The sequence below is a fragment of the Suricata suricatta genome, chromosome 16 (assembly GCF_006229205.1).
Source record: "Suricata suricatta isolate VVHF042 chromosome 16, meerkat_22Aug2017_6uvM2_HiC, whole genome shotgun sequence".
NCBI lineage: Eukaryota > Metazoa > Chordata > Mammalia > Carnivora > Herpestidae > Suricata > Suricata suricatta.
This window is the reverse complement of record NC_043715.1, coordinates 13,202,720-13,211,336: the sequence shown is the minus strand read 5'-3', so window position 1 is coordinate 13,211,336 and position 8,617 is coordinate 13,202,720. Positions and strand designations below refer to the sequence as shown.

General features: G+C 42.2%; 1 long non-coding RNA gene across 1 annotated transcript in view; it reads left to right on the top strand.

Annotated features, from left to right (window-relative positions):
* Positions 1 to 8,617, top strand: part of LOC115280680 — a 51,186-nt gene that overhangs the window by 16,306 nt on the left and 26,263 nt on the right. The gene's annotated exons all lie outside the window — the stretch shown is intronic.

Sequence of the window (8,617 nt, the reverse complement as noted above, 5' to 3'; positions counted from 1 at the left end):
GGAGAGAATCTTAAGCAGGCTCCACACTTAGTGGAGCCTGACATGGGGCTCCAGTCCTAAGACTCTGAGATTATGAGCTGAGACTAAATCAAGAGTTGGATGCCCAGTCACCTGAGCACCCAGATACCCCAGGATTCTCTGTGTATAAGATCATGCCATCTGAAAATAGACATCATTTTACTTCTTTTCAGTCTGGAAGCCTTTTGTTTTTTGCCCAGTTGCCCTTCATAGAACCTCTAATACATTACAGAGAAAAACGGTGAGAACGGACATCTTTTTCTAGTTCCTGATCTTGGGAGGGAGAGCATTTGTTCTTTTACCATTAAGTATGATGTTATCTGTGAGGTTTTTTTCTTAATGTTTATTTATTTTTGAGGGAGAGAGACAGAGAGGGAGTGGGGCAGAGAGAGAAGGAAACAGAATCTGAAGCAGGTTCCAGGCTCTGAACTGTCAGCACAGAGCCTGATGCAGGGTTCGAACTCACTAGCTGTGAGATCATGACCTGAGCTGAAGTCGGATGCTTAACCGACTGAGCCACCCAGGTGCCCCTATGTGTGAATAGATGCCCTTTTTTAAGTTTGAAAAAGTTCTCTTCTACTCTTAGTTTATTGAATATTTTTAATCATTACAAGTTTTTGGATTTTGTCAAGTGGTTTTTTTTATTCACTGAGACAATCAAATGATTTTTGTTTTCTATTATATTAATTTGGTATATTACATTAATTGATTTTCTTTTTTTTAACTTTTTTTAACATTTATTTTTATTTTTATTTTTTATTTATTATTATTTTTTTTATTTTTATTTTTGAGAAAGAGAGAGAGACAGAGAGTGAGTGAGGGAGGAATCCAAAGCAGGCTCCAGGCTCTGAGCTGTCATGTCAGCACAGAGCCTGACACAGGGCTCGAACCCATGAATCTTGAGATCATGACCTGAGCGGAAGTTGGAGACTCAACTGACTGAGGCACTCAGGTGCCCCCATTACCTGATTTTCTTATGTAAAGTCAAGCTGTATTTGTGGGATAATTCCCTCTTAGTCATGGCGTATAATCCTTCTTACATGTTGTGGGGATTCAGTTGATAGTAGTATTTGTTGAGGCTTTTGCATTTATATTTATAAGAGATGTTGGTTTAGGGGTTTTTGTAACATGTTTTTCTGGTTTTTGTCTCAGAGTAATAGTGGCCTTATACAACAAGTTGGCAGGCATTTTGGAAGCATTCAAGAGGATTCAAATTAATTCTTTAATGTGTGGTGGAATCTATCAGCAAAACTATTTGGGCTTGGGATTTTCTTTGTGGGAAGTTTCAAATTATTCACTCACTTTATTTGTTACAAGTCTTTCTGGATTTTTGATTTCTTTCTGAGTTAGTTTTGGTAGTTTGTGTCTTTCTAGGACTTTTTTCATTTTGTCTGTTATCTGATTTGTTGGCATATGGTTGTTCATCGCATTCCTTTATAATCTTTTTCATCTTTATAATGTCAGTAGTAATATCTCCACTGTCATTTCTTATTTTAGTAATGTTAGTCTTCTTTTTCTTATTATTCCACCTAGCTAAACATTGATAAATTTTTCTGCTTGGAGATTTGGCTAAAAAACCAATTGGAAGACAATCAGTAAGCAAGATTTTGCCAAATGCTTCCAGGTGGCACTTGATGAGATGATATGCTACACCCTGTAAACACATGCAAGTCTTCAGGAAACAGCGTAATTTGAAGCTCCTCTTGTTACAGTAATATTAGAAGTTACTTTCATTTCTTTTTTTTTAAAGTTTTTAAAACATATATTTATTTTTGAGAGACGGAGAGACACAGAGTGCAGCCAGGGTTGGGGCAGAGAGAAAGGGAGGCACAGAATCTGAAGCAGGCTCCGGGCTCTGAGCTGTCAGCACAGAGCCAGATGTGGGGCCTGAACTCATGAACCGTGAGATCATGACCTGAGCCGAAGTGGCTTGACTGACTGAGCCACCCAGGAGCCGTAGAGAAGTCGATTTAATTTCTGAATTTCTGCTTTATCCCCTACGTCCCATCTGCCACTCCACTTGACCCAGCACTTCTGAGCTGTTGGCTTTGAGATTCAACTTCCCTTATTTCTTTCAAACAGGAACCTTTTAAGTGTTGGTGCTTTCTTATCTGAATCTCTAAACATGTCACTGTGTTTCTCAAAATAGAAGGTTCTGTGATTAGCCATTTTTTCTAAGTATTACATAAAAAATATGTCCTTTACATATAATATAGATAAACTCAAGTTTTCACTTATTAAACATTTAGTGAGTGCCTACCTTGTGCCGGGAACTGTGTGAATCATTGATTTATAACACAATAAACAAGATAGTTTCTCCCTTCAGAGAGTTCAAAGGGCACATAAATTGGATGGTATTTTTATATTGAAATAAATTCTGTGAGTAGAAAGCTTGTATAAGTGGCACTCAATAGAGGCTTAAGGGTCAAGCTGGGAAAAACTCCCAGAGGAAATGTTTTAGTTGAGAAGGAATTAAAAAAATGAGCCAGAGAAGTTGGAGGTGGAACAGAATGTAGCACACTCCAGGTAGGAGAAATAGCATGATCTAAGATCCAGACATATGTACGGCACATTGGTAAAGTATAGTCTAAGAGGGAATGACAAGACAGGGATGCAAGAGCCAGATCATGAAAGGCTATCTAAACTATGTTAAGAACTTGAACTTCCTGAATTTTCAATACAGTGTAGATTGTATTTTTTTTTACATTTTATTTATTTTTGAGAGACAGATTTTGAGAGACAGAGAGCACTAGTGGAGGAGGGGCAGAGAGAGGGAGACACACAATCTGAAGCAGGCTTCAGGCTCTGATCTATCAGCACACAGCCTGACACAGGGCTTGAACCCATCAACTGTGAAATCATGACCTGAGCCAGAGTTGGATGCCCAACCAACTGAGCCACCCAGGCACCTCTAGATTGTATTGAAGTGGGAGACTTGGAGGCAAAAAGACCAATCAGTGATTCAGGAAATAGATAATGGTGGCATAAACCAAAAGGGGGATGATTGGAGGAAGAAGGAAATAAAAGAACTTAAGAAAGGTTGATGGGGTAGAATCAATAGTTGTTGGGAATTGATTGGTGGAAGAAGTCAAGGGCAAAGTCCAGTTTATAATTGGTAACAGGCTGAAAAGGTGGGGATTTATTAGAGGAAGAAATCAAGGGCAAAGAACAGTTTTTTAATTTGCTATCAGGCTGGAAAGATGGAGAAGAGACCCTGGAGGGATGAAGATCTTGAGCGTGGTTTAGGGTGGAGGAGGGGAGAATCTCAATGAGATGTTTAGACATGTTGAGTCTGAGGTGTCTTTTGAGATGTTTAAGGGACGTTGATCAGTGATTGGATTTACAAATATGGAGCTCAGAGAAAGTACATCAAAGATACATATTTGTGGATCATCTACATGTAGGTGGTTGGACATGGATGAGATAGACTAGAGAGAAAGCATAGAGTCGGAAAAGAGGACTGTGCCTTAAGTAATTCCAACATTGAATGGCTGGGAAGAAGAGAATAATTCCACAAAAAATTGAGAAGTGGCCATACAAATAGGAGGAAAACTAGGGTACAGTGTCTCAAAAAGGAGGAGTTTCTCAATAAATGTGTTGCTGAAATGAGAATTGGAAATGTCCATTGAGTAAAAGAGTAACATGGAATTTAAATTCTGTTGTTAGCTAGAGCAGTTTAGAGAAGGGGGCAGGATCCAGATTGAAGTGGGTGGAAGAGGAAGTAGAAGGTGAGAAAAATAAAGCCAACAAATATAGACTATTCTTTAGAGCAGTTTGGCTGTGCAGTGAGGAGAGAGGCTAATACGGATGGTCCCTGACTTCCGATGGTGCAACTAAAGTATATTTTGACTTTATGATGGGGTGAAAACAGTATGCATTTAGTAGAAACCATACATCAGTTGGAATTTTAAAAAAATTTTTAATGTTTGTTTATTATTGAGAGACAGAGAGACAGAGCATGAGCAGGGGAGGGGCAGAGAGCAGGGAGACACAGAACCTGAATCAGGCTCCAGGCTCTGAGCTATCAGCACAGCCCAACATGGGGCTCGAACTCACAAACTGTGAGATCACAACCCGAGCCAAAGTTGGCAGCTTAACCAACTGAGCCACCCAGGCGCCCCATCAGTTTGAAGTTTTATCTTAATCCAGGCTAACAGCATGTGCTCCAGTTCTGTCATGAGCTGGGTAGGAGCATGAGCCACAGCTCCGCTCAGCCATGCCATCACAGGGGTAAAAAACTGATACCCTTACAACCATCTCTACCCACACAATCAATCTGTTTTTTGCTTTCAATACAATATTCAGTGAATTGCATGAGCTATTTAGCACTTTATTATAATATAGGCTTTGTGGGAGACAATTTTGCCCAACTGTACGTTAATATAAGTGTCCTGAGAATGTTTAAGGTAGGCCAGGCTAAGCTATGGTGTTCAGTTCATTAATGGTATTAAATGCATTTTTGATTTACAGTATTTTTGACCTGGGATGGGTTTAGTTAGCCCTATCGTAAGTGGAAGATCTGTAGTTGGATAATGATATGGGAACAAGAAAGATTTTCTTCAAGATGGGAGTATACTGAGTAAGTTAAAAAGCCAAAAGGAAGGATTCATTTGAAGAGAAGTTGAATTGAGAGGGAGTGAATACTAAAAATATACAGTTCTTGGGGCGCCTGGGTGGCTCAGTCAGTTGAACATCTGACTTCAGCTCAGGTCATGATCTCATGGTTTGTGGGTTTGAGCCCCGCATAGGGCTCAGTGCTGACAGCTCAGAGCCTGGAGCCTGCTTCAGATTCTGTGTCTCCTTTTCTCTCTGCCTCTCACCTGTTCGCACTCTGTCTCTCTCTGTCTCTCAATAATAAATAAATGTAAAAGATTAAAAAAGTATTTATAAATAAAAACATACAGTTCTTGAAAAGGTAAGGGGGTAGAATCCAAAGCTCTGGTAGTGGGGAGACTGGGCTTCGACAGGAGACAGAATGACCTTTATCTGGTAACACAAGAGAAGAAGGAAGGCAGGAGGGGCACCGGGGTAGCTCAGTAGGTTAAGCATCCAACCCTCGGTTTCAGCTCAGGTCATGTTCCTGTGGCTTTGTGGGTTTGAGCCTTGTGTCAGGCTCTGTGCTGTCAGGGCAGAACCTGCTTGGGATTATTTTTCTCCCTCTCTTCTCTGCCCCTCTTCTATTCATGCTGTCTCTGCCTCTCTCTCTCTCTCTTAAAACAAAACAAAACAAAACTTTAAAGAAAGAAGACAGAATGTTAGGGGAACCTTAGATGTTTGTAGTAAGGATTTGAGAAGTCCATTAGCAGATGGGTTTTCTTTTCTCTGCGAAGGAGGGGAAGGCATTTGGCCAGAAGATGCCTAGGGACAGTTCTTGTGCTGAGGGGGAAAGGGTCGCAAGTGAGTGCTGAAGTGATGATAAATTGATGCGGACAGACATAAAGCCCCAGTGAATTAACTGCCCTTGCCCGATGTCCTCCATTTAGCACTTGGCCACTGGGGTTGGGAGGAGACAGAGAACCCAGTGTGTTGGGGCCATTCAGGGTTGCCGAAGACAGCTCAGTATTTCTCAGTCTGTCCTTTCTTGAAACATTCTCCTGACAGATGTTAATAGATATATCGTGGAAAATAACTTCCTTGTTCAAAGAAGTTTGAGAGAACCACTATCTACTTACTGAATTCTTAATATGCACATGAACATATTTGAAGTTCTGAGGGTCTTGCATTTAAAAACCTGGTTAAATTTCACATTGTCAACTTTTCCAGGCTTATTTCCTTCCAGAATTCTGTGTGTGTGTGTCTTAAGTTCTCATAGTTTGGTTTATGATGGATCAGGTAATCAGGAGTCCCCTCTGTTTACCTACCCCCTACCTGAACGAACACGAGCCTTTATTCCTTTTATCCAGCATGTTTGTTTATATGATCTGTCGTTAGCCATTTAAGCCCTTATTGATGTGGGTGGAACAATAGCTTACTTCTTCTGACACGTACCTCATTCCTTTCGAGCAGCTATGCGCCTGTGCCCCACGTGTTCTCAACCCTTGTCATAAACTTAAAAAACAACAATAAACCAGCTTCCTTATTGTTCTTCCAGGACCATAAGAAGCCACCTTGAAATGTGACAAGGCAAACAGGGCCAAGGCCATCCCACATGGTTAGAATGAGCGCTAGCGGAGAGGGTGGCAATGAGAGTTACTTGGATTATTAGCATACTACTACTACTACACAACATTTTCGTTTGTTTATTTATTTACTTATTTATTTTTTATGTCTTTATTTTGAGAGACAGAGACAGAGAGCAAGCTGGGGGTGGGCAGAGAGAGAGGGAGACAAAGAATCTGAAACAGGCTCCAGGCTCTGAGCTGTCAGCACAGAGCCCAAGGCGGGGCTCAAACCCACGGACCATGAGATCATGACCTGAGCCGAAGTCAGACGCTTAACCGACTGAGCCACCCAGGCGCCCCTAAATAACATTTTTATAGGTTGTTACAGTTTACAAGTTTCTCTCATATGTGTTATTTTGCGTAGTAACATTTAAATATGACTGAGCAAGGTACAAGTCTTACTGGTGAGAGCAAGGAACATAGTTTGGGGGGATGACAAATGAGAAGACACAGTGAGGAAAACCATAGCTGGGAATGAAGCTAAGTATCAGGAACAGTAGTCTAAATCCTGCATTCTTAGTGGAGCTGCTGTTGCCACCAAAGGGTTAAAAAGTGGTTTGTGGGGGGCAAAAAATGTAGGTATTACAGTGATTTGTGGCCATTTGGAAGGCCATAAAAACTACACAAATATATGCAGTAAATTTGTGGTCTTGACATTCATGGTAGAGGACAACTGGAACAAACGTTTCTGCTGTCTGCTTGCCAACGGTGGGAAGTGGTAATGAGGAAGAGGCTGGGAGCCATTGTTTGAATCCCGTAGTGCCTGTGGAAATTTTTGGTATTCATGAGTGATTCTTCTGTTTCCAGACATGTTAGGCAGCTCATTTGTCCAAGCGTAGTGTCTGCTTCTGGCTTTCTTTGTGCTGTCTGACTTCTGTGAGGCCCTAACTGACTAGGTCTTGCCCCCTTTGAAGTCTTCTCTTCTGACCACATTCCACTGACTGAATTAGGGTGGATAGAAGTTAAGGCATAGACTGGTCAGGGCATGACTGGTCCCAGGAGACCTGCCCGTGCTCACTTCCTCTCGCCAGACCCCCGTGAGGCTGCTCTCTACTTTTATAATGTCTGTTTCACTACTTACTCCCTTCAGGATGATTTGAGCGGATGCCAGAAGAGCCCTGGTTGTGACATCTGCCTCTTCAGGACGCTTGGCCTAGGGCTGTACTATCTGAGCAAGACTGAATGTGACTGAGTGAGGATAGAAGAGAAATCTGTTTGAGTCACTGGCTCTTCATCCTGCATATATTCACCATCTGATGAACGTACAGCACGGTTTCTGATCAGCTGTACTACTGACATTTTGGACCAGAGACTTTTTGTTGGGGGCAGGAGTGGGGCCTCACCTAACATGGTGGGATGTTTGGTAGCATCCCAGCCACTCCCCATTAGATGCCAGTAACACACCACCCTGTTCTGACAACCAAAAATGTTTCTAGAAGTTGTCCGGTGTCTCCTGGGGGAACAAAATTGCCTTGGGTTGAAAACAACTGATAAAGATAAACTAGACTCTCTGAGAGTTATTAATCTAATTGTCAGTATGATCAGAAACACCATAAAGGGCTTTCGATCTGCTGTTGAGCATCACCTTAATAAGGATGTTACCAGAAATGATGGAAGACAGCCCTTGAGAGGGCTAAAACCAGTGTTGTTATCAAGATATTCACAGCTACCCCTTACTCTACTTCCTTACCTGACAGATGCTTCCTTAGCGTGTTGCATACATTAGCTCATCAGCCCTCCCAACTCCAAGAGGTCACTGCCACCGCTATTCCACCTACCCTACAGTTGAGGGAACTGAGACATGGAGATGTTAATGGACTTGCCAGAGGTCACCCAGCTGGTAGTAGTAGGGTTATCCAGGAAGCATGGTTCCAGAACCCATGCACTCATGAGAACGTGACAATTCCTTGGGAGAAGGAAAAGGGAGGAGCTCTGTACTCGAGCATCCCACAGAAATGTTTCCTAAGGAAGTTGCTAACTTAGACAATTCAGGTGGAGGCTGGAATTTCAGAGGGGAAATCAGAGGTGGGTTGAGTCTATTGCTGTCTGTCTGCGTCCAGCCCTCCCTCCCAGCTGGTGGTCTTCACTCTGTTTGCACCATAACCTACTGCCCTGGTTTTGTTTCCACTGCTGGGGAGAGTTCACTCTTTCACAGTTTTGGAAGGGTTGTAGAGGCAAGTAGCATTTGCTTGGGAGATCCTAGGCTCTTGAGGAGTGTCTAGAGTGGCTTAGGTTTGGATGTTAGAATAAATTCACTCCCTTGGAGCCACATGTCAATGAACTATGCCAGACCCAGCTGGCAAAGGCAGCTACTCCCACGTCTCTGGTGCTACCACAGCCTGAGAGCTCACTTGCACCTTCTCTCCCTATCAATCAATCAACCGATCAATCAAATAAAAGAACTCTTTGCCCAGACTCTAGAATTATATATATATATA